The 25188-nt window shown below is 39.9% G+C and overlaps 1 protein-coding gene across 2 annotated transcripts in view; it reads left to right on the top strand.

Moving 5' to 3' along the window:
- Window positions 1-515: 515 nt before the first annotated feature.
- The window catches only part of LOC122808774, a 36795-nt gene continuing 12122 nt past the window's right edge, over window positions 516-25188 (top strand). Inside the window, exon 1 of one of the 2 annotated variants that reach the window (XM_044079807.1) lies at window positions 516-660. The gene's annotated coding sequence lies outside the window, so the exon portion shown is untranslated. Of the gene's footprint in view, window positions 661-22213; window positions 22313-25188 lie in introns of those variants that run through there. The other variant, XM_044079815.1, reaches the window with a different exon arrangement.

Genomic DNA, 25188 nt, shown 5'->3' with positions numbered 1-25188 from the left:
ATCACTGAATAGCTGCTGTGATGGACCAGTGATTCACTTTCTGCATAATTAGAATACACTCATCATACTAGGAAGATGAAGATATTTCAACTGGCAAAGTGATTTTCTTTGCCTCACACCTGATGGTCCACCTCAGAGGTTAATATACATATTAAGCAAGCTGAACAGGAAAATACTGCCTTATACAATGAAATGCATTAGTGTAGGTGGTTCTATCTTTTTTTTTGTTTGTTTATGCTCGTGTAGTTTTCATCTTTCTAATGATATTATTCTGGGCTGGTATTAAAAAAATTTTGTGCCACACTTCAGTGGTCATATCTGTGACACCGACAACCGTCATTAATTCTTAAAAGCCTAATATATAATATTATATACCAACAAAATAAATATCTTTTGACAAAATGGTAAAGCTATGAGTTACAAGTGAAGCAGTTCAGTCTTTTTGTCTTTTTCTGATTTCCTCTGTCACTTCCGTTTTCAGTGCACAGTAATGCTATCTATGATTCAGCTTCCGTCATAACCTCACCCTGTACAGTGCAACAGTTTTAAAACATTTGGATGATTTTCTGCAAGGACTATATAAACGTAAACACTCCACTGTAATTGATTAGCGAATAACTTGCAAGGATATATAACTGAAGAAAAATGGTGCAAGCCAAGGTAAATATGCTTTCTAATTAAATACAACTATTTTGTGCACTTGGGGGCAATAAATGCTCATTCATTTTTGTGTTAAATGTGCTCACTTACTAATATACTAAAACCAGAGCTAGCCTACAGTAAGATTTAACACCAGCTACATTTTATAATATGTAATAATGTAAAATTATTGTGTTAGGAAAATACAGATATTAAAACATGAGGTATTAAAACAGAATGTCATTTTTAGTTGAAATGGTTCTTTTTCAGAAGAAATCCTTAAGTGGCTGAAACATTGCAAGATGTCATTGTGGAATCTGTTGTGTGTGCAGATAATCTGTGACAATCATTTTATTTATTATTTTGAATTTGTTTACTGGGGTAGAACACTGATCAAACAGTAACCAATTTCAGGCTCTAAAGTCACACAGCTTGCACATTGCGGCCACTTCTTTTGCAGTAGCAGCCTTGCTCATAACAGAAACTGTGACAATGTACCCATATATCATTGCTAGGTAGAATTTCTATGTTTAAGATGATGTGAAAACTGTGACTGAATCAGGAGTACAAAAGGATGTAAGTGGTTAAACTTTATACTCGCTAAGAGTGAATAATTGAATGTTGCTAAAGCTTTTTATTATTTGTTTTATGTATTACTTGATTCATTGGTGTTGCGCTTTTTTGTTTGTTTTGTTTTTAATGTCACTATACCACTATCATGCACTTGCCTTTGGTATACTACTAGTGAGTTTTTTTAGACTAACCATTCTTTTGGTATTTTAAAAACAATATTTCATTGTAAAATTAATGAAAATAATGGAAAATATGTACATAAAACTTAAATGTAACAAGTGTATTTAGAGCATTTCCCATCTTTTAATTTTTATTGTGCCCCTCTTTCAGATAGCTCTAACAGCCAATGTCATTCAGATGAAGTACGGCTGTGTACAGACATGGGCTCTGGCTTTTTTTTTTTACAGAAGGAGGAAAAAGTGCAACATACAGTAAATAATTTAAGTCTGAGTGTATATGACTTACTATCCAATAATCTGTTTAGAAGACTGAATATCATGCACTGCATATTACAATGCCACAGATATAACAAGGGAAAAAAGAAAATCTTTCCAATACTCTTGTCAAAATTGGAAAGGTTATTTGATATTTTCAGTCTTTAAATTCTATTTTGAAGCTTCTGAGTGATCTGTTGGGCCACTACAGGACAACATGCTAAGATACCACAATGTCTGTCCTTGCGAATTTTGTTGCATAGTGACTCTATTGCCTTCCCTTTATTGAATATAGTCAGAGACTAGATGCTACACCATGGCAGGACTAAGAATGCATGAATGTCAGGGGTATTCACATGGAATTTTCTTAAGTTTCATTAGTGCCTGTGATGACAGGAGGTACTGCCAGCACAGCTAGCTGGAATTTTATAAACTTATGCCAACCTTTTCCAGGCAAATCAAATCTCCAAGAGTGTGTGTGTGTCAGCTACTTGGACAGGGAGACGAAGCACTGGTTGGAAAGAGAGAGTGTCAGAGGACTTGGCTTGGACCCCTGGCTAAGGGGTCAACTCTGTAGCTGTGCCAGTGGGGAATCTTACTGGGGATCTGGTGAAAGAAGGAGAAACCAGCCCTGGACTGATTGAGACCCCTGTGTGCTCTTAAGGGAAATTGTGCTTGATGCAGAGAGCTACATCTAGGAGTACTGGTGTGTACCTGTTATGCTGTCAGTGAACATTCCCCACAGGTGCCAATGGTGAGGATTGATACTCCTTGATTACTGGCCCAGAGGTGGGGCCTCACATATTACTTTGCAGTGGTGGGATCACCACATCACATATTGGTGAACAGTGGTGTGGATATTGAACTTCTGTATAGCCTGTAAATAGTGGTCACTAAGCCCTGTACTCTCAAGCAACCAAATGGCGGACATTCGGAGTTTCATACCACAATAGTTTTATTTATTTTGTGTTAGCTTAGTTATTCAGGGAGAGCAGGTGAGGATGTTAATGGAGAATTATGGCAAGCTGACAAGGAGCCAGTTGGCTGAGATATGCCAAGCCAGAGGACTGGTGCATGCTAGCCTGACTAAAGGGGAAATGATTGTGGCCTTAATCACAGCTGTATTACAGACCAGCATCCAGGAAGACAGCCAGAATGGCCTTGGGGATGTAGAGCTCACAGAAAATGGACAGTTCAACTTTTCCTCAGAGGACTTAAAAATACATCTGGAGTTACAGAGACTGTAATGTTTGGAGGCTGAAGTAAATGACAGGCAGTGGCAATATGAAAAGGAAATGCTGACTCTTCACCAGGGTCATGGAAGTAATATGAAGGGAGTAACTGTACCCCAGAAGCAATAAAGGTCAGTAAACTTCTTCCTCGGTACCAAGAAAGTGATAATTTTCATAGTTCAAATGTTTGAAAGAGAATGCAAACAGTATAATGATGACCGAGGGATCTGCGTACAGTTTCTCACCCCCCTACTTCATGGTAAAGCTGTAACGGCTGTTTCTAAATTGTCTGATACTGATTGCTTAAGTTATAAAACAGTTAAAAATTGTTTCTTGGAATGCTTTAAGTTAACATCTGAAGTTTATAGAAAAAGGTTTCATGAGCATAGATGCAAGGCAGATGAATGTGTATGTGATTATATTGCTGAACTAAGCATTTATTTTCATAGGTGTGTGAGTGGATGTGAGGCCACCACTTTTGAAAAGTTGGCAGACCTTTTGGTGAGGGGAACAAGCCCTTAGCACTTTGCCTGAGGACATGAGAATCTGGTTGGCAAACAAGGAATGCAACTCTGCAGATGAGTTGGGGAAATAGGAGACCTATACCTAGCAAATAGGGCATCACTGCACAGGAAAGAGATATCCAGTGCTGCATATGGGTATAAGGGAACCCATGGTGGGCAGCCTAAACTGCCCCAACAAAGTCCAGCAGTAACAGGGGAAGCCACTAGTTCAGGTACATGGCCAGGATCAGGGGTTAAATGTTTTAAATGTAACAAGTGGAGCCATGCAGCATACAGATGTCCACAGAGGCAAGGTGGGGAACAAAAGGTGGGGGATCCAAAAAGTGGGAATAACAGAATGCCAGTGGTAAAGTTGTCTGGAGACAACAAGGGTACCAAACTGCAATAAGAAATTACATCCTATCTTAGTAGATGGGAAATAGGCCACTACTAAGGGAAACATAGCATCTGACCTAACCTTTGTGAAGCCTGCAATGGTTAAAGAGGAACACTACTTACATGGGCAGACTTCTCCAGTCATAGCTTTAGGAGGACCCCACTCAAAATACCTTTGGTTAAGGTGCACCTTGACTGGGAATTTGGAAAAGAAAGCAAACAAGTAGGTGTGTTGAGGATATCCCTGAAGATGTCCTGGTAGGGAATGATTTTGTTAATGTAGTATCTTGTGTGTATGCAGTTACAAACATTTAGGCTTGGAGACAGGCATGTGGGTCTGGTAGTTTGGGGGGGGGGGCAGACAGACTGCACACTTGAAGCCAGGACTGGTGAGGTGACTACTTCAGTGAGGGGGCTATACTGCAGCAGTAAGACTGAAGGTGAGCCACAGCTGCTGGTGGGTACTGATGTTCCCTTGGACAGAGTGACTGCAAGGGCAGAGGTGAGTAGAAGTACCCAGGCTGGCAGGGCAGTGAGGCACTGCTGTCAGAAGACATCAGACTTCCTGTGGAAGGGGAGCTGGGAAGGGTTACAAAGGGAGAGTTGAGACAAGCTCAGCTCTCAGACCCTACATAGCAGGGAGGTAGCTAGGGAGGCACCTAATTCTCAAGAAAAAGGGAAGGCCATACACTGCAACAAAGGGTTACTGTATAGAGATTGGATCCCGGAGAGAGGGCTAGAAGATGAGGTAATACAGCAGTTTGTAGTGCCCAGAGCCTACTTCTAGCCTTAGCTCATGACATTCCCTTTGCAGGTCATATGGGCATAAAGCATACCAAGAGACGTATTATGCATAATTTTAATTGGCCTGGGATTGCAAGGGATATAACAGGGTACTACAGTACCTGTGAGCAGTGTCAAAAAGTAGACAAGGCAGGAGACCAGGTTAAAGCTCCTTTGGTGCCTTTGCCTGTGATTGAGGAGCCAGTTCAAAGGGTAGCTATGGATATTGTGGGGCCTCTGAGTATCCTAAGTTCCACAGGAAAGAAGTATAGCCTAGTGGTAGTAGATTATGCTACTAGATACCCTGAGGCAGTGGCTTTGTCCTCCATTGAGGCAGAAAAGGTAGCAAATGCTTTGTTAGAGATTTTCAGCAGGGTAGGTTCCCAAAGGAAATACTGACTGACAGAGGTGCCAATTTCATGTCAGACCTGCTGGCGTGCCTGTGGGAGCACTGTTGGGTGATGCACCTAAAGACCAGAAGCTTAAAGGAGCTTTGGGAGGACCCCCTGTGTTAGTCAGTCCAGATTACAGCAAAGAATTTGCTGTGCAGGTGGATGCTTCAAACCATGGTGTGGGGGTTGTATGCAGCCAGGTTTCCTCAGAGGGAGAAGAGCACCCAGTGGTATATCTCAGCCATAGGCTCCAACCCTGGGAGGAATGCCCTGCCATAGTATGGGCTCTGTGAAAACTTCAGCCTTATCTGTATGAAAGGAAATTCATTGTAGTTACAGATGACAATCCCTTAACATGGCTACATCAAGCCAGCCAGAAAAATGCCAAGTTACTAAGGTGTAGCCTAGGGTTGCAGGCATATGATATGACAGTGCAGCACTGTAGTGGTGTCAGTAATGCCAATACAGATCAGTTCTCAAGACAGGGAATGGTGTAAGATATTCCCAGATAGACTTAACCGTCTCAAGCAATGTTTCTCAAAGGGTACTTGAAAAACTAGCTTAAGTCTTTGAAGGGGGACAGGACGTACTGCCAGCACAGCTAGCTGGAATTTTGTAAACTTCAGCCAGCCTTTCTCAGGTGTGTGCATGTGTGTGTGTGTGTGTGTGTGTGTGTGTGTGTGTGTGTGTGTGTGTGTGTGTGTGTGTGTGTGTGTGTGTGTGTGTGTGTGTGTGTGTGTGTGTGTGTGTGTGTGTGTGTGTGTGTGTGTGTGTGTGTGTGTGTGTGTGTGTGTGTGTGTGTGTGTGTAAATCAAATCTCCAAGAGTGTGCATGTGTGTCAGTTACTTGGGCAGGGACACGAAGCACTGGTTGGACAGAGATAGTGTTGGAAGACTTGGCTTGGAACCCTGTCTAAGGACTCAACTCTATAGCTGCGCCAGTGGGTATTCCTATTGAGGATCTGGAAAAAAAGGGAGAAACCAGCCCTGGACTGACTGTGTCCCCTGTGTGGTCTTAATGGAAATTGTGCTTGATTGTGCTTGATGCAGACAGCTGCATCTGGGAATACTGGGTGTGTACCTGTTATCCTCTCAGTGAACACCCCCCACGGGTGCCAGTGGTGAGGATTGATGCTCTTTGATTACTGGCCAAGAGGTGGGGCATCACAGTGCCATTAAGAGAAGACCTATATTGGTGAATCTGAATCACACTGCCTGTCTTCCTAGTGCCCAGATCATCATCATCATCACCATCAATCCCTTTTTCCCACATTTGTACATGGGGTCAAGGTGTTGTGTCAACTGTTGCCTTCTCACTCAGTTTAATGCCACTCTCCTACCTCCTTTGATAGTCATGTCTGACTGTTGCAGGTTGTCCATCAGACAATCCATCCTTCTCTTTGCTGGATACCCTCAAATCCTCTTAACCTCTTCCTGTCTGTCCTAACTTTTCTTCACCATATTGTCTTATGCTTTACTACACATGTGCCTGAACCACTATAATCCTTGACATTCTCTGTGATTGGAGCTACTTGGGCTTCTGTTCTGATGTTCTTATTTCTTCATCTGGCGCATAGTGTGCATCCTACCATCCTTCTCAGGCACTTCTTTTCCCTCATCTCTTGATTCCTCAACTGCTCTGCCTTCACAGTGCAGGTTTCCATACCATACTGTAGTAATGGTCACACCACTGCTTTGTACACATTACTTTACAGGTTCTTTGGCATTCTTGTGTCATACACTATACTTGACATTGTTTCAGTTGGCTGCAACCCCTGTGATTCCAGCTTTTCCCTCCGCATTCAGACTTCCCCTCTCCTCAGCCACCCTTCCAGTACTTGAAGCTGTTAATCTGTTCCACTATTTTCCCTTCTGTCTCAGTTCTAAGCTTCTTCTGGTTCCCCCATTTGCTGTTACAGCTTGTTGTTACATCATGCAAGTGAACAAATCACAGTTCTCCGACTAAGTGACATGACAGCCCTTACTTGCACTCCATATATGGACACAGCAGCTATCACGCCACATTTCACTGAATGCAGCATAGGTTCCCAGATCAGGTGTCACTATTGCCCTTATCTTAAACAGACTGTGTGAAGACATCAAAAGATTCAGGAAAATCCAATATATAACCCTATGTAAACCCACGTGTATAAGCCCAGGACAGCTCTCACTTCAAGCCCTACTGCAGTCCTTACCCATGCTTTCATTGTATAAACAGAGAATAAGTCTTTCATCAAACAGAGCTGCAGTCATTGCCAGTATGACAGTCTGTAAAGACAGCCATGCTGTCATACCAGTAACCACCCCAATCCACATTAACTTCATATGGATACATATCAAATGCCTTGGGTCCCACTACATAACTTACCTGCACCATTTTGTACATGAACACAGCATATATCTTATAGCGAGATGCATTACTGTACTTGTCAACACTCATTGCGTTATACAACATAGCTGCCACAGCATTTCCTATTGCAGCCATTAGCTACCCATTATCCATTAGAAGAGAACAGCACAGAGCATACAACAAGCCCAAAGTCCACGTTATATCCACATATCTGTAAACTACAAATCTCTCACACAAAGTGCCATAGTACTCATAGTATGTGAACCCAGTACAGATCTTACACCAGATCCTACCAGAGTCATTTTCTCCAAAAGTAAGTATGAATATTACAAAGGAAAACATGTCACGATACACCATGAATCTTACCAAGGAAAACATGTCATGATACACCATGAATCTTACCAAGGAAAACATGTCATGATACACCATGAATCTTACCAAGGAAAACATGTCATGATACACCATGAATCTTACCAAGGAAAACATGTCATGATACTCCATGAATCTTACCAAGGAAAACATGTCACGATACACCATGAATCTTACCAAGGAAAACATGTCATGATACACCATGAATCCTACCAAGGAAAACATGTCATGATACACCATGAATCTTACCAAGGAAAACATGTCACAATACACCATGAAACTAACCAAGGAAAACATGTCACGATACACCATGAATCTTAACAAGGAAAACATGTCACGATACACCATGAATCTTACCAAGGAAAACATGTCATGATACACCATGAATCTTACCAAGGAAAACATGTCATGATACACTGTGAATCTTACCAAGGAAAACATGTCATGATACACCATGAATCTTACCAAGGAAAACATGTCATGATACACCGTGAATCTTACCAAGGAAAACATGTCATGATGCACCATGAATCTTACCAAGGAAAACATGTCATGATACACCATGAATCTTACCAAGGAAAACGTGTCATGATACACCGTGAATCTTACCAAGGAAAACATGTCATGATACACCATGAATCTTACCAAGGAAAACATGTCACGATACACCATGAATCTTACCAAGGAAAACATGTCACAATACACCATGAATCTTTCCAAGGAAAACATGTCAGGATACACCATGAATCTTACCAAGAAAAACATGTCACAATACACCATGAATCTTTCCAAGGAAAACATGTCAGGATACACCATGAATCTTATGAAAGAAAACATGTTACGAAACACCATGCATATTACTAAAGAAAACATGTCACGATACACCATATGTGAAAACAGCAGAGCTTACAAAAGTTGCGAACAGCATCCTTGTCTACACCCTACAGTTAACATAATTGCCACCACCACTCTTACTTTCTCCCCATGTGAAAATACAGCACTGCTCGTATGCATTTACCACAACCATCCTTACCTACACACCATATGTAAATTCAGCACTGCCCTTACACAGTTACCACAACTGTCCTTACCTACACCTCATATGTAAATACAACACTGCTCTTACAGAGTTAGACCAGCCCTAACCTACACCACATATGTAAATACAGCACCGCTCTTACAGTTACCACAACTGTCCTTACCTACACCTCATATGTAAATACAACACTGCTCTTAAAGAGTTAACACCAGCCCTAACCTACACCAAATATGTAAATACAGAACTGCCCTTACACAGTTACAACAACTGCCCTTGCATACTCCCCATATGTAAATGCAACACTGCTTTTACAGAGTTACCACAATCATCCTTACCTTCACACCATATATAAATACAGCGCAGCTCTTACACAGTTACCACAACTGTCCTTACATACACCCAGTATGTAAATACAGCACTGCTCTTACACATTTACCACAAACGTCCCTACCTATGCCCATAAGTAAATACAGTACTGCTATTACACAGTTACCACAGCCATCCTTACCTGCACCCCATATGTTCATAGGTTCATAGGAGATCACTAGGCTAGCAGCCCTAGTGCCTTTACAAACCTAGACATGTTAATTCCAAATATCCCCATTTGTACTGTTTTTAGGGAATTCAAAGAATGAATTTATGAACAGAGAAGGTCTGTGATCAACACCAGCTACCCCTGTCCATAAGGGACATAGGTGCCACCCAATGGGGCAATTTTGGGGTCTCCCATCCAATTATCTAGGCTGTGTTTAAATAGGGTCAGTGAGGAGCTCTTTTGTATATGAAGAGGCAGTCTCTTCCGGAGAAGCAGTGGTGTCTGGAAGGAATTTCTGTCTCTCCAGCATGATCTGTTAATGACACAACGTAGGTTGAGATCCCTACAGCGAGTGAGTCTTAAACCATTTGACTTGTGGATGTGTAACATTTCCATTAGGGCAGAGTTGGTGATTGCCCTATAGACAAGGCACAAGTCACTTCTCAGCACCCTATAAGATACAGAGAAAACTGACAGGGCTTTTTGCCTGTCCACATAGGTCATGGTTTGGTGTCCCTGTATTTTCTTAGTGAGAAACCTCTGAGTTCTCTCCAGCTCCTGCAGGTGTCTGGTGAGGTAAATGCCAAAGAGTGCATTATACTCTATTAGTGGTCTGATGAGGGGCAAGTACAGTGGATTTATAACATCCCTTGACCTGGATGCTATGCCCTTGCTTATGAAGTGCTCTGTGTAGAAGGCTTTCCTTAACACTGTGGTAAGTTGGTGGTCAAAGTCCAGATTGCTATAAACCTGTGTTCCCAAGTCTCACACCACTGGGTTGGAACTCAAGGGGGTGCTGTCAATATTGTAATTTGTAGGTAATTCCATTTTGCCAAAGGAGTAATAATGTATTTTTTTCACTTAGTTACACCATGACTTTGGCACCAATCTTTTTTTGTGTTAGCCCTTCTTGTAACATGTTGACATCATTAGATGCCTCAGTGATTGCTCTGAGTTTGTAATCATCAGTGAACTTGGTGAGCCAAAGGCCATCTTCTTTGGCCTGAACTTCTGAGAAATAGACGTCAAACAGTAAGAGGCCCAGCACAGACCCCTGTGGCACTCCACTGGTGACAGGACTACTGGTAGAGGTGGAGTCACCAATTTTAATAGAGTGTGTTCTGTCAGTGAGCCAATTGAGCACAAATCTAGTAAATCAGGAGTTAATCCCTATCTAGGGAGAGTTTCTCAATGATACCAGAGATGAGAATTCTGCCAAAAGTCTTGGCAAGGTTGAGATAAGTTGTGTGTACTGTCTTACCGCATCCTTGACTCTGGTAATATTTTCGAAGAAGTCTACCAGGTATAATAAGCATAATCTTCCCTTAACAAAGCCAAACTAAGATGGGTCCACTGTTTGGAGGTCAGCTATTTTGATAAGGTCCATCATAATTCTTTCTATCACAGATAAAGCTGTTTAGACGTATGGGGGCTGTAGTTCTCAGGGACAGTTGATGCCCTCCCCCCTTGTGCAGGGGATTACTGCTACTGTTCTCTATTCTGCAAAAACATAGCTAGTTCTCCAACTATTTTTAAAGATAACAGCAAGTGGGTCCACTAGGTCTTGTTTTAGATTGTTTATTAAACAACTTGGAATATTATCTGGTCCCATTGAGACCATGTTTTTGGCCTTGGCGAGCACAGAGATTACCTCTTTTCTAGAGATACTCAGCAGAGGACTGGTGTCAGTTATGCTTTGAGATATGGTAGGTGGGGATAGGGAGGTGAATTTTGCACTGAACCTGTCAACTAGCAGGTTGGTGATATCTTCCAGTGTCGTATGAGTGATCCCATCTACAACCAGATAGCTGGGAATTCTCTTTTAGATTTTGGATGTAGTTAAAGAATGCCTTATAATTATCCTTGGCTATGGATATGATTTTAGTTTCATAATTTACTTTAGAAAACTTTACAGGATTTCTGATTTTTCCTGTTTAGGCTTAGGAGGGAACTCTTCCTCTGCAGAGTGATATCCCTCTTTCTTTTGGGCAACAGTTTCTTCCTCTTGTTATATAATCTGTTTATATGGGTCTATATTGAATGATCGAACTTTCAAAAGTTCGAGTGTCATATGGTCGACACCATATGATTGAATTTTTAAACGTTCAAATGTTTTAATGGAGATCTCCATACAATGTGGAATGGGAAGATTTCCCTTTTCTGCACTGTAGTGCAATCTTGGAGTTGGTATATTTAAAGAGTGGGGTTGTGGGGGGTGCACGGGGGCTTGCTCCACTGTTTAAAACATCCAGGTAGTTTTTTTGTGTAGTTTATTTTTTATTATTAGATATTTGAACTTTTGAAAGTTCTCGACCATATGATAGACGAACTTTCAAAAGTTCAATTATCTAATATATAGACCCGTTTATACTTGGTGGCTTGTTTTTATGGAAGGACCTGGATTTGATCCGGTCATGTACAGCAGAGTTTATGCAGTCACTTAAGTGTTTGTGCAGGGCATTTGCATACATTTCTGTATAGTGATCATTGATGTCTGTGACTGTGGGTGTAATGAAGCTTTTTATACCATTGCTTAGTACACTGTACTTAGCTTTGGTAAAGTTTTTTATAATTTTTGTTCCTGTGAGGGTGTCAGTTCCAGTAGTTACTTCAAACAAGACTGATTTGTGGTCTGACCTATCCAGGGAGGGCATTATTCATGGGGTAGTACAGTGAACTCCATGTTGATAAGTACTATGTCCTGAACATTAGAGCCCTTAGTGGAGGTGAAGACTATCTGTTCCAGAGCATTTGTGCTAACAAAGTCCAGGTACCTGTGGGTGGGCATGTTTTTTCTCATGTATGTCCCCCAGTCTATGGAAGAATAGTTGAAATCTCCCATGACTATGGTGTTGGGCTGTATGGCAAGGGATTCCAGTAAATCGAGGTAGGCAATGTACTTATCCTGGTTCATGGTGTGGGATCTATAGCTAGCAATTATGTGGTATGGTACTTTCCCAATAGTTAATTGGACATGGAGTAGTTTGTGAGAGTCATGCTGTTTGACCAGTCTCAAAGAGTATTTGGTTTTAATGAAGATGGATACACCTCCACCTTTGGTTCCTTCACAATCATTTTGATGTCTGAATGTGAGAAGGGCATTGTAGCCTTGCATGGCATGGGTGTTTTTAGAGGCCTTGAACCATGTCTCAGTAACTGCACAGATGTCAGAATCCTCCAAGATGAGAAATGCTTCCAGGGAGTGCAGTTTCACATTTAAAGTCCTAGCATTAAGCAGCACAACCCTGATTTTGTTTCAGTAAGATATGTAAATACAGCAGTGCTCTTACACAGTTACCATGACCATCCTTACCTACACCCCATATGTAAATACAACACAGCTCTTTCACAGTTACCACAATTGTCCTTACCCATATACTATATATGAACACAGTATTCTTCTCACCACAGTCCTTTCCTACAGCAATGTATGTGAACACAAGACAACAAAGTTCCTACAGATGTCTTGTTGCAGTCCATACAAAAGTCCCATATGAAAATCCAGCAAACCCCCAAAACAACTCCACCACAGACCATTCCACAGTAATCATATAATGTGCCCCCATAGTCCTTACCTATTTCCTAACATAACAAAGCTCTTACACCATGTCCAGCCAGTGTCCTTACACATGTACGTCTTGTGTGAATACAGCAATACTATCAGATAAGTACCTATTATGTGTGAAGAGAGCAAAGCTATCAGAGAAGTTCCTACACAGTCTGTAGCTACCCCAGATATGGTAACACATCACAGATTACACAGGACTCCTTATGTACAGTTTCATATGGGGAAAAAAACAGTATCGTTCCCACATATTATCCCACTACATTTTGTTATTAAGTATAGTCTTTATCTAACTCCATTGTAGCCACACAAAACATCTCATACCATGACCTACCACAGTCCTTACCTACAGCTCTGTATGGAGCACAGCACATATTTTATGTGTAAAAAAGGAGATATGGGACATCACAATGCACTACATTTTAAATTGCTTTTCTAAACTTTTTCTAACAAAGCTTGTTTCTCCACCAATCCACATTTTGAATACACACTACACTGTCATTTCAGAACAGCATAGGAAGTACATTCTGGACACATATACTTTCAACTAAGATTATCAGTGAATGAACTTTCTGAAATATATATATAGATATAGTCTTTTCTGATATGTGGTGATGAATGATGAGACCTATCTATATGGGAAGAGTGAAACTATAAATTAAGTATCTTCAAGGTGGAAAATAAAAGCAGCTTCCTGGGTACAAACTGCTGTCCAATAGAAATTAATTAAATGTAAAGAAAAGAAGACAGCAGAAAACCAAAAATGTGAAGTTAAACATTAAATACAAGGGAAAATGGAATGCAATAATGCATTTAAAACCTTTCTAGATAAATACCCCTAATGTTTTTATGTATCTGTCAACCATGTAAACTCAATAGGCTTGAGAGCCTTGTTTTCAAGGATAAACTCAGAATACTGCTGAGTCACAGATATTATAGAGCTAAAACCCAGGACTATGTGGCAAAACTCATCAATAGCTCCTAGTCCTAATTATCTGTACTAAACTGCCAGAAAGACTAATTGCACAAGACATATCAAGACAATCAGATGGGTAGTAAGAATATTTTTCATGATTACATGCTCTGTTTATTGTAACTAGAGGACTCTTTTGAATTCTTGATTTTGGTAACTGAGCACAGCATTTCACCATTGTTGCAAGAATGGGAAAAAAAAAAAAAACAGAAGGAAAGCATACCAGCATGAATTAATGCAAATTTCAAGAAAGAAAGGAAAACACATAAAAGAAGTGAAAGAAAGAATAGAAGAACTAAAGAACAATAATCAAAGAAAAGATGAAGAAAGAAGAAATACTGTGACTTTCTGCTGTGTCTGGATCCCCAGTCATTTTCATTAAAATATGAAAACAGAATATACCCTTATTATGTCACAGGACAGATACAAATTTACAAATTCAAAAAATTACAGTGACATAAGCTGGAAACCCTTTTTAACTTAAGTTTTCATAATTTTTCTAAATGCATATTATCTCCCAGTTAGTTTCTTGTGCAGTGTATAATGCACTATTTATTCACTAAGATGGGACTCAGTATTTTTAAGACTCTACTAAAGAGAATTCTCTAAGTGTGGCATTATTGACTGGCTGTAATCTTGAGCGATTTAGCACAAAATCAAAAGTTTTATGAGACACGGCAAAAATATGAGGCAGAATCATGGGTATTCTACAAAGTCAGAGAAAGTTGAGATATAAGCACACCATGCAAAGAGCTTAAAGCACTGCACTTCCTGACAATATAATCAGCTCCACAGCTTCTGTACCTTAGGAAAAAGAGAAATCCCAACATGCAGCACATACTCGTTTAAAAGACAGCTTTAAACAAGTACTGTCAGTCTCTTGTCTTACATATGTTAAAAAAAAGCAGAAAACACACATGCATGTGTAAATTACTACCCACACATATGCATGCGCACACACTGAGGCAAACACATACATACATAATACACCTCAGGTGGAAAGCGAAACAAATTACCAAACAAGGACAACAAAGTCCTTTAAAATGCTGTACTTACTGGCTGTCTGTGTGTCTTTCTCTCTTTCTCTCTCTATACATACATACATATACGGATATATATATATATATATATATATATATATATATATATGGGTCTACTTGATATGGCCGACATTTCAAAATGTCGAAAACCATATGACTGAGACCATATGATCAACATTCGAAATGTCAACCATATAAAAAGAAGAAAAAAAACCCACAACAAAATCTTTCCTTCACGCTGCCCCCCACACCCCCCAGAACTTAAATACACCAACTCCGAGATCGCTCTACAGTGTGGAAGATAGAAATCTTTCCATTCTGCACTGTTTGCAGGTGCTGGTTTATCAAGTTTGACATTTTGAATGTCGAAACACACAAAAAGAAAAGCCAGCAAACAGCGACCAGATGCATAAATGTTATATTATGTTATGACAATACATAACTACAAACAGCAAACAGACCGGTTTCGGCTGGAAACAATGTACACAGCCTTCTTCAGTGCATGTAAGACAATCAAATCAAAGCTGTTTATAAGGTACACAGTCAGATTTCATTGGTGGATATTCATAAATATTCATTTAATCCGGGGTGAAACAACCCACCAAGCTTAATAATCCATTTCTTTTCCTTACCATTTAATACTGTATGCCAACCTGTTTTGTTAGAACGATCCCCAAAAACCATATCAATAATGGTAAACATAAATCTAGCTGTTGGATGTGCCATGTGATGTTTATATAAAGCATTATTAATTCTCTTCTGTTTGATGTTACTAATATGTTCAGAGATACGTAATCTCATGGGCCGTGATGTTTGCCCCACATAAAATGCTCCGCAGTTGCAAGTAGCCAGATAAATAATCCAATCGCTACTGCATGTCTCAGAAAAGTGATCCTCTTCCGAGCATATACTACCTTTGGCAATGAAGAAATCAAATATGTTTGTGCTTTATACCTTATTAGATGTCCCTGAACTTTTTATTGTGACCTGAGTTTGGGTGAACTGGCATAGGGCCTGCACATGGCTAGTAAAGATAGCATCTCTGAAGGCTTATGCTGTCACAGTTTGTCACTGTGCTTGGCTTGTACCTGGGAATTATCTTATTCTGCAAAAAAGGGTGGAGAAGGTGATGTACGAAAATAAAAAAAATAAAAAAATAGCAAAAGGAGGAGATGTATGAGAGCAAATGGCAGTTTCTGGATCACGTCTGGTTTTGATATGGTTTGTTTGGTGGGACCAAGATCTTTGAAAGGCTTATATTGCCTTTATATTTATATTTATATGATTCCTTCACCGGGGCAGTATGTGTGTTTTGTATCAAAGTACCTATTTAAAATGTGTTTATTTTTGTACTACAAGTCCCAGAGTTTTTTACTGTGAGCTGTATTTGAGGGAACTGGCATCACCTCTTACATTCAGCTACTGCGACTTGCATTTCTGAAGGTTTTTGTTGTCACACTCTGCTGTTGTGCTCAGTTTCCACCTTTGGACTGTTGGACCTCCATTTTTCACAGCGTTTTATGGTAATTGATGAAAGAGACTGCCAAATAGTGGGATATTCATATGGTGGGGTGGAAGGGGGATTAGCAGGTGGGGGAATGGATGGGGAAGCAGGCAGTCCATTATCCTACCCAGGGTCCCATTTGACCATGATCTAGCTCTATTCTAGAAATCTGGGTTCTCTGATTTATACAGTTACTGCTCCAGTTATCTGACACAACTCATTATGAAGTTCCCACATTTAGAAATTTAGTCCCTCTATAGACTCACATGTAATTAATTAGGCCTATTTACTATTTCTTCAAGACACTGTTTTTGTGGTTCATGTTTGCATTAAATACTCATACGTACGACTTCCTCTGATGTCACTGATATTAGTAATATCACTAGATGAGCAGGCAACTTTGGAGTGAAGGTTTGCCTGTCTGGAAATGTCTGCACTAAATAACATTATGAAAAACTACCAATCCAGTTTTGTTGGACTCATAGGCACATTCATCCATTCACAAGCATACATGATCTGACACACACTGGCACGCGTGCGCGCGCACACACACACACACACACACACACACACACACACACACACACACACACACACACACACACACACACACACAGTTTTATGCAGCTGCATTCATGTCCCTACAAATAAGCACCCAGTACACACACACACACACACACACACACACACACATATATATATATATATATATATATATATATATATATATATATATATATATATATATATATATATATGTATGTATGTTAACATGTTAACACTGCCCATCCCCATCTCTCCACTGATCTTCATGAAAGTTGGCAACACAGCTTATTCCTTTAATGTCAGTGGGTGATGTTAGAGAAAAATGCATCTCTCATGATTATGCTACACAAAATGCATATTAACTTACAACTTCTTCACAAATATGTTTAATGAATTATTTAATATTTGTTCATGTTAAAAATGATATGTAGTATAGATGCATAGTTATGCAAACGACAAATACGTATTGTACTTCTGAGTGTTTCACAACTGCATTCTAATATCACAATTATTTATTATTTTATTTATTTATTGCAGTTGGTTTACCAGGATAGTCCATTGGGCCAAAAAGAACCCGTTTTCAATGGAGTCCTGGGGAGAAAAGCTCCAAGACAAAATGTACATTTAACATTTGACAGTGACAATGTAGTTACAGAGAGATATTAATACTATGTAGGCAGTAATAAAAATACAACTTATCAAGTACAGAATAGCAATAGTAACAGTTAATACATTGAAAGAAACATGCTAGTAATAGACAAATGTGAATATCAATACAGATTAGAGAACAAAACATAGTAACTAAATAAAAATAGGGTGTAATAATTAGGAAGAGTTAGTTATGTAGGTGGGAGCAAGAGCATTCCCACTGCGATGCTAGATATAGGAAAAAAAGAGACTTTTGAAGGTTGAAGAGTGGTTAGAGGTGGTGCGGATGGGTGGAGGTAGGAGTTCCAGAGGCGGCGAGGCTGAAGGAGAGAAGGTTTTTCCTGGGGATGAGTAGGTTTGTGCACTTCTAGTAGATTTTGATTATTTGATCTTAGAACTCTGTTAGGTCGGTGCATTTTAAAGGCAGAGGAAGGGAGGGACAGAGGGAGGGTTTAGAATAAGCTTATGGGCTAGAGTTAGTTGAGTGTAAGTTAGTTGATTGGGGAGTTCTAGCCATTTTAGTTTATGGAGGGAGAAACAGTGGTGAGAGGAGGACTTATGGCTGGTGGCTAATTTTGCAATTTTGTTATAGCAGGTGCTAAGTTGTTTTAACAAGGACTGAAGATTAGTTAGTAGTGGGGCCATAGAGAAGGCAGGGGATAAGGAAGGGAGTAGAGAGAGTGATTTTAGTAGCAGATGTGAGGTAGGCAGTCTGTCTGTAAAGCGTGCCAAGTTTTGATGTGTTTTTTAATGTTTTTGCAGGTGGGAGTTAAATTTAAGTTGGTTGTCGATTAGAACCCCAAGTAGTTTGGTCTCTGACACTATTTCAAGAGGAGAGTTGTTTTGAGTAGTAATTAAGAATGTATCCATGTCGGTGGAGTGACTTTAGAGGGAGTAAATAACATTAGTTTGGTTTTGGTACCATTGAGAGCTAGATGATTACTTAGCATCCATTGCTCTGTGGAAGAGAAGGCATCTTGAGTTAGTTTTTGTAGTGTAGCGATAGAGGAGGCAGAACAGATGATAGTTGAGTCATCTGCATATTGGATGATGCTAGAGAATGGGATCGATTTGTGGAAGTCATTAATAAAAATGTTAAAAGAAGAGGACCCAGTATGGAGCCTTGTGGAACTCCTAGGGGTACTAAGGAAAGAGGAAGTGGCCTTTTCCATTTTACAGCTTGATGTCTGTTAGATAGGTAACTAGAGAACCAGTTCAAGGAGGAGGAAGATAGGTGAAGTTTGGAGAGTTTAGCTAAGAGCAGGCTGTGTGAGATAGTATCGAAGGCTTTGGAAAGGTCAAGAAGTAAGGTGGAAACAACTTGTCCAGAGTCGCGGGCTTTATTTACAATTTCAAGGAAGGAGAGGAGGGCAGTCATAGTGCTATGATTAGGTCTAAAACCATGCTGTGTAGGAGTTATAAGATGGTTGTCCAGGAGGTGAGGAAGGAGTTGAAGTTGGACACATTTTTCTAGTATTTTTGAAATGGGGACAGGATGGCTATGGGACGGAAATTAGTAATGTTATTATTGTTACCGCCTTTGTGTAGAGGTATAATAAAGGCTTGTTTCCAGATTTGGGGAACAGTGCATTCCTGTAGGGAGCGGTTAATTAAGATGCTAATGGGGTAGGCAAGAGTTTCAGCAGCTATGCTGAGAAAGTAGAAGGATATTGACAGGAGCATTGGTAGACGGTTACAATTTCTGAAGGAGTTTCTTTATAGTAGATGTAGGTATGGGATTTAATGAGAAGAAGGTGCAGTCAGGAAGAGAGGACTTAGTGGGTGGGGAGTAGGGTGTAGAAGTAGAGTAGGGGGGTATTAGTTAGCAGGGAGGTGTTGGAGAATGAGGAGGTCAATTTGGAAATAGAGTCAATAAAGAAAGAATTGAATTGGGTGGCTAAATCAAGTTCTGGAGCATTAGGGTCAGGGGTAGGAGTATCTGGTTTGCTAGGGTGAAGGAGAGTGGAGATCCTTTCCAGAATTTTTGAGGGTTGTTTGTATTATGGTTCTGGAGTGAGGAGAAGTAGTTTTGTGATCAAGAGTAATGAGTTTTTACTTTATTTCGGAGCATTTTGTATTCATTAAGGAGTGGTGTTGTCTTATGTTTTTGGTAGCGTGCCCAGACTTTGTCTCTCTGTCTCATGGTAGCAAGAGTAGTATTGGAGAGCCATGGGGCTGATTTAGTTTTTATTCTCTTTGTCCGTAAGGGAGCCTGGGAGTCTAGTAATTTTAAGAATGTTGAGTTGAAGTATGAGACTGCATTGTCTAGAGGTAGTGTTTTTAAACAATTCCAATTAATTGCTTGCAATGAGTTTGAGAAGATTATCGGGTTGAATTTTTTTTTGTCACGGATAGTGATGTAGTTATGGGTTCGTTGAAGGATAGTGGGAAGCCGGTGGGTAAATGTGGGTATGTGGTCACCAAGTGGGTCAGGAAGAGTGCCACTGTTGGTGAAATAGTGAGGATGGGAGACTAGAATCCAATCCAATATACTCCCATTGGAGGGGTTATTGGTAGGGTGAGTTATCGAGGTGATCAGTTGTGAGAAATTGTAGAGGTTGATGTTAGTGTGGTTAGTAGGAGACTGGATAAGGGCCCAATTGATGTTAACATCTCCTAGGATTATGGTTTCATTAGTAATGTTACTGGATAGCCAGGAAAGGATAAGTTAGAGTGTGGGATATTATCTCCGAAAGTGTGGGGATATTATGGGGAATATAAAGGGAAGCTATACATATGTATTTATAATTATTGATTTGGAGTAGGGTAAGGAGAAGTTCACGTTGTTGAAGTGTGGAATAGGTTTGTTGTAGGGAGTAACTACTAGGGAGGAAGAATAAAGAAGGGCTACTCCTCCGCCTTTTTGTTAGGTCTATCTTTTCTAATGATGGAGTAGTTTGGAGGGACTATTTCAGAGTCTTTAATGTGTGGTTTTAGCCAGGTTTCAGAAATGGTGAGGATGTCAGGTTTATTGTGTGTGAGCCAAGCATGTAGGTTTGGGACTTTGTTTACTACACTTTGGGAGTTTAAGGAAGTGAATAATAGGGATTTATTTACGGTGGTTGTGGAGGTGGGGCCTGGATTAGGATGGATGTCTCCAGATATAAGAGTGGTAATCAGATGTAGTATGGAATTATTTATGTGAGTAGTTAGCAAGGAGATGAGGTTGGGTTCTTTTGTAAATTGGAGGGCTTTGCTAGTAGTAGTGGTGATAGAATTAGCATGGATGGAGATAAGTTTGTGTCGAAAAAGAAGGAGGTTTTCTGAGGGGTATAAATGGGGGGAAATAAGTGAGTATGAGAGTGAGAAAGGTGAGTTGTGATGATTGGTTATGTGAAAGGGTTGGAAGTTGGTGGAAAATGTGGGCTGGGAATGATGGTAGAAATAAGATAGGATGAGGAGTAGTAAAAGTGAAAGGAAGAGGAAGGAGTGTTTAGAGAGCATGTTGGGAAATGATAATAGAGTAGTAATATTAGAGAAGTAAGGTATATGGGAAATAGTATGTATACTAGAACTGGATATTGTCTATGTAATAGTTAGTGTATGGAGAGTTGTATTAGATTGGTGGGGTGTAGTTTGGGAGTGGGAATAGGATGGGATTGTTTATGTGGGATAATGATGGGGAGTAGGATGTAAGTTGGTTTGGTGGAAAATAAGAGGGTGGTTTGGAGGTAGGATACTGATTGGAGAAGTGAGGCAGTGGGTGTGGTGTTTGGAGGAATAAATGTAGAAGCACTGGGGGCGGTGGGAATTGGGGCAGGGTAGGGAGCGAGTGAGCCAAGGGGCTTAACGGAGCTGGTAGAGCCAAAGGAGAAGAATGTGAAGGAGACAATCAGAAGAAGAGGTAATCTAAAGTAGGCTTGCAGTGATTTGTGAGAGAAAGGAAGACTGAGGGGGGAAAGGAGTGGAGGATGGAGGCCAGTAAGGGAAGGTAAGAGGTCTACAAGGGTAGAGAGGAGGTGTATAAGGAGGAGTGAGGACAGATGGATGGACCTGGGAGAGAAGCACCACTCAGGTGTTCAGAACCCAGAAAGAGAGATATCAGGTGGGGGGAAGGGAAGGGGATATCATGGACCAAGATAGAGGGAGAGAATATAGAAGGTAAAAAGGGAATTAGTTAATCAGAGTGGGAGAGAGGGATTGTGGCTGCTGGCTAGGCTGGCAGGAAGTGTACTGCGACCTGGTGTAGAAGTGTCTATTAGTACTATATGATATAAGCAGTACACATACTTCACTTAAAATCTTGATAGGAGTTGTGCTCAGGGAGCAATTTAAAGTCAGGGAGCAATTTAAAGTCAGGGAGCAATGCCAAGTGTATTAACAGATGACTGAATGTAAAAAGAAAGTAGTGCTGAAGGGGTTAAGAATGTTATAAAAACTGGTTTCTGAAAGCAATAAAGAACACACTGTATGTAATCTCTGACCTTCCCAGGCTGGAATGGGTAGTTACAAGGAATGTTGGTGAGTTAGAAAGTACTGGTACTAAAATGTACAGAGTCAGGAAACAAGACTGATTAACAAGTTAGATGGCTTGTGTTTTTTTAATAAAAACATTATTGTTGAGTGTTCACATGCAGCAACAGAGTGTCTGCAGAAGTCCTATTTGACCACTTCATTATTCTGCATGCATGATACTGATAAGAAAAGTAAATAAGAACTTTGTATTTTTGCTGCTTGGAGAGACTGACTTTAAATTGTGTAGATAGTCTCCCAGCACTGATGTATGTGGATTTAAATAAAAAGAAAATGTTTTGCACATCCTGAAGAGTTATTCTTGACTCAAGACTAAAAGGTAATTAATGTTATTTATGTACATTTTAAACTGCACTTTAACATTTGGTGCCGTGCTTGGATTTTGAACTTTAATCTCGCTGCAGAACACTGTGGAATTAATTATAAAGGGCCCAGGACAGAAAGATCTTCTGTGAATTCCACACTGTTATGTATGGAATGGTCAGAGCTCGGACACTTAACTGTTCAGGATGTGCAAACATACAGGCTAAAGATTGTAAAATGGCTTTGGGAAAAATGTTTTTCTTTCTTTCTTTCCTCCTTAAAAAAAAAAAAAAAACCTGCAGTTCAAAGTAATAGTGCCAATGTGTTTATTGTGTTGTTAAATGACTGACTGCTTTTGAGTATAATACTGTGTACTGCTTTGTTAAATGACTGACAGCTTTTAAGTATATATGTCCTGTTTTGTTCAATGACTGACCTTGCTTTTAAGCACTGTTTTGTTGAAATCCTGACTTTGCTTTTTAAGTATATGAGGTTCCTGTTTGTTGAATGACCAAGTTACTTGTTCGGTATGTGGTATCTGCTGCCTTGTAGAATGACAGAAATGTGCTTGTTTGTTGTATGTAAAAGGAATAGTGGGCAGCTCCCACAAGTCTTAACAAAACGTTTATTAATTTATTAAGCGATAACCCATGCCTGGGTGTGGGTAATGCTGGATTTATCCATGGTTGGTGTGGTTTGGTCATGAGGGCGTAGCCCGAGTGGCCAAACTAAGACAACCGTGGGTAAATCCAACATTACCCACAGCCAGAAGTGGGTTATTGCTATTATACAATGACATTGTTTAAGAAAAAAAATACTTACTTTTTTTAAATAATGGCATTGTATAATGCCTCCGTGCTGCCTTTCTGCAAATGTCCGGTATTTTACAGCAGTTCTGATGTACTGCACATGCATATGCATACGCAGTACATCAGAGCTGTGTGTGGAAGCAACGGAGAAAGGAAGATATCCATTGCTTTTTTAAAAGTTATCTCGCTATGTTAAACATAGTGAGACACCTTTTAAAAAAGCAACGGAGATCTTCCTTTCCGGTTGCTTTTTTAAAAGCTGTCTCACTACGTTAAATGAGTTTACACCACCGCGGCCACCCTGCATGCATGATAGTGATAAGAAAAGTAAATAAGAACTTTGTATTTTTGCTGCTTGGAGAGACTGACTTTAAATTGTGTAGATAGTCTCCCAGCACTGACGTATGTGAATTTAAATAAAAAGAAAATTTTTTGCACATCCTGAAGAGTTATTCTTGACTCAAGACTAAAAGATAATTAATGTTATTTATGTACTTTTTAAACTGCACTTTAACAGTGACCACTGTCTTTTCATGCTGACCATGGTAATGTACACAGCTGAAAGATTCCCTGAATCAACTGACAGCACAAATCATTGGCTGCAGGCATTTCCAGTGCAGACACATGTCTAATTAGAATTAGCCAGTTCCCCGGATTGTGTAACTAACACCCACCTCAGCCAGCAGAACTGCCCTCAATGGTCCCTCTAGTGAGAAATCACAGCAGTCGATAGACGGCTGGTGGTGGTGGTAAAGTTTACCTCTCAGAGCAATCCTTTCTGAATTCTAGCCTTTTTGTCTTTCCTTCAGAAAAAATGACCCTGTCTTATTTTTATTATTAGTCGGCTAATTAGTGATCAGTGTCCTATTCAAATGACGAAGAGCAGTTTAAAATTCATACCTCTTTGTTATCCGCATGTGATTATGACCTGCTTCCCTCATTATTTTTGGTGTTATACGTTGGTGAAGGGTCTTCTCCATTCAACTTAGAAGCCTGTATCTTTTTCTTTGTATTTTCAGTTCAAATAAATCTGTCCTCGGGTATAACTTTTCTGGTCCCTGCTTTCATTTGAGTCATATGTTTAGTATTTATTTCACTAAGAGATTTTCAATTCCTGCCAGTAAGGCTTCATGGTTAGTGACTCTTTTGTAAGTTATTTCTGGGATAATTAGTCAAGTGTGAGTGACACATACTTCTCATAGTATCTACCATGTTCCTTCACATTTCTAAACTTACCTAATACCCCATTTCATGCAGTGCCCACTGTACTGTTTACTCATAGATGTTGTACATGGACAGATCTGAAAAATAAAGATTTCATAAAACAATGTTTTTCTCCAAGCTGACATCACAAATTCAACAGTCTTGATGTGATGTTGTGTGTTTAGATCTAGCAACAGTGTAATACCTCATCAACAGCTATGTCAACAGTATATTTATTGTTTATTATATAAATATATTGTTTGCATCCATGTTAGGAAAAACGTGCCTTTGTCTTTAGCAGAGGATATACAGCTGTTGCTATTTCCCTCCAGTATATGTTTGATGTTACTAGCCCTCATATATACAACGTTTAGCTTGATTCAAGTTCATTTCTTCAATTGAACGTTTTCTCTAATCATTCCAGTGCTTAGCTGTAACAACCATCATTTCTATGATTGTCTGCAAGGTAAATCAGACTCAGTGTTGTTCCATTAGAAATATCATTTTCAAATTGTTTAGCTGTGAAACCCTTTTCAGAAACAGGTTCAAATCTGCATATTCTCCCTTCTAGCGCAGGTTTCAGGATAACCTTTCAGAAGAGAAAAAGTGTCATATTTACTTCACATGTTGTGACAAAGGTTGTTAGACAAGTAAAATGAGATTTGGCAGCCAGGGCAGTTACCAGATATATGTGTCCCTGACCCCCCCCTTAAGCCACATCTGACGATAAAAACAACATAGGAACGAACTCAACTCTGAACTGTAACTGTAGCAAGTTCTTTGTTACCCCATTGGCAACTTTCAATCATGCCCTCTAACAGCTGGAAAAGCTACCATCTCCAACCTTCCTTAGTTCTTTCTGCCTGTGCATCCCTGAATA

The sequence above is a fragment of the Protopterus annectens genome, chromosome 1.part1, assembly GCF_019279795.1.
Source record: "Protopterus annectens isolate FY-2018-M chromosome 1.part1, PAN1.0, whole genome shotgun sequence".
Lineage (NCBI taxonomy): Eukaryota > Metazoa > Chordata > Ceratodontiformes > Protopteridae > Protopterus > Protopterus annectens.
This window is presented reverse-complemented; position numbering and strand designations above follow the sequence as displayed.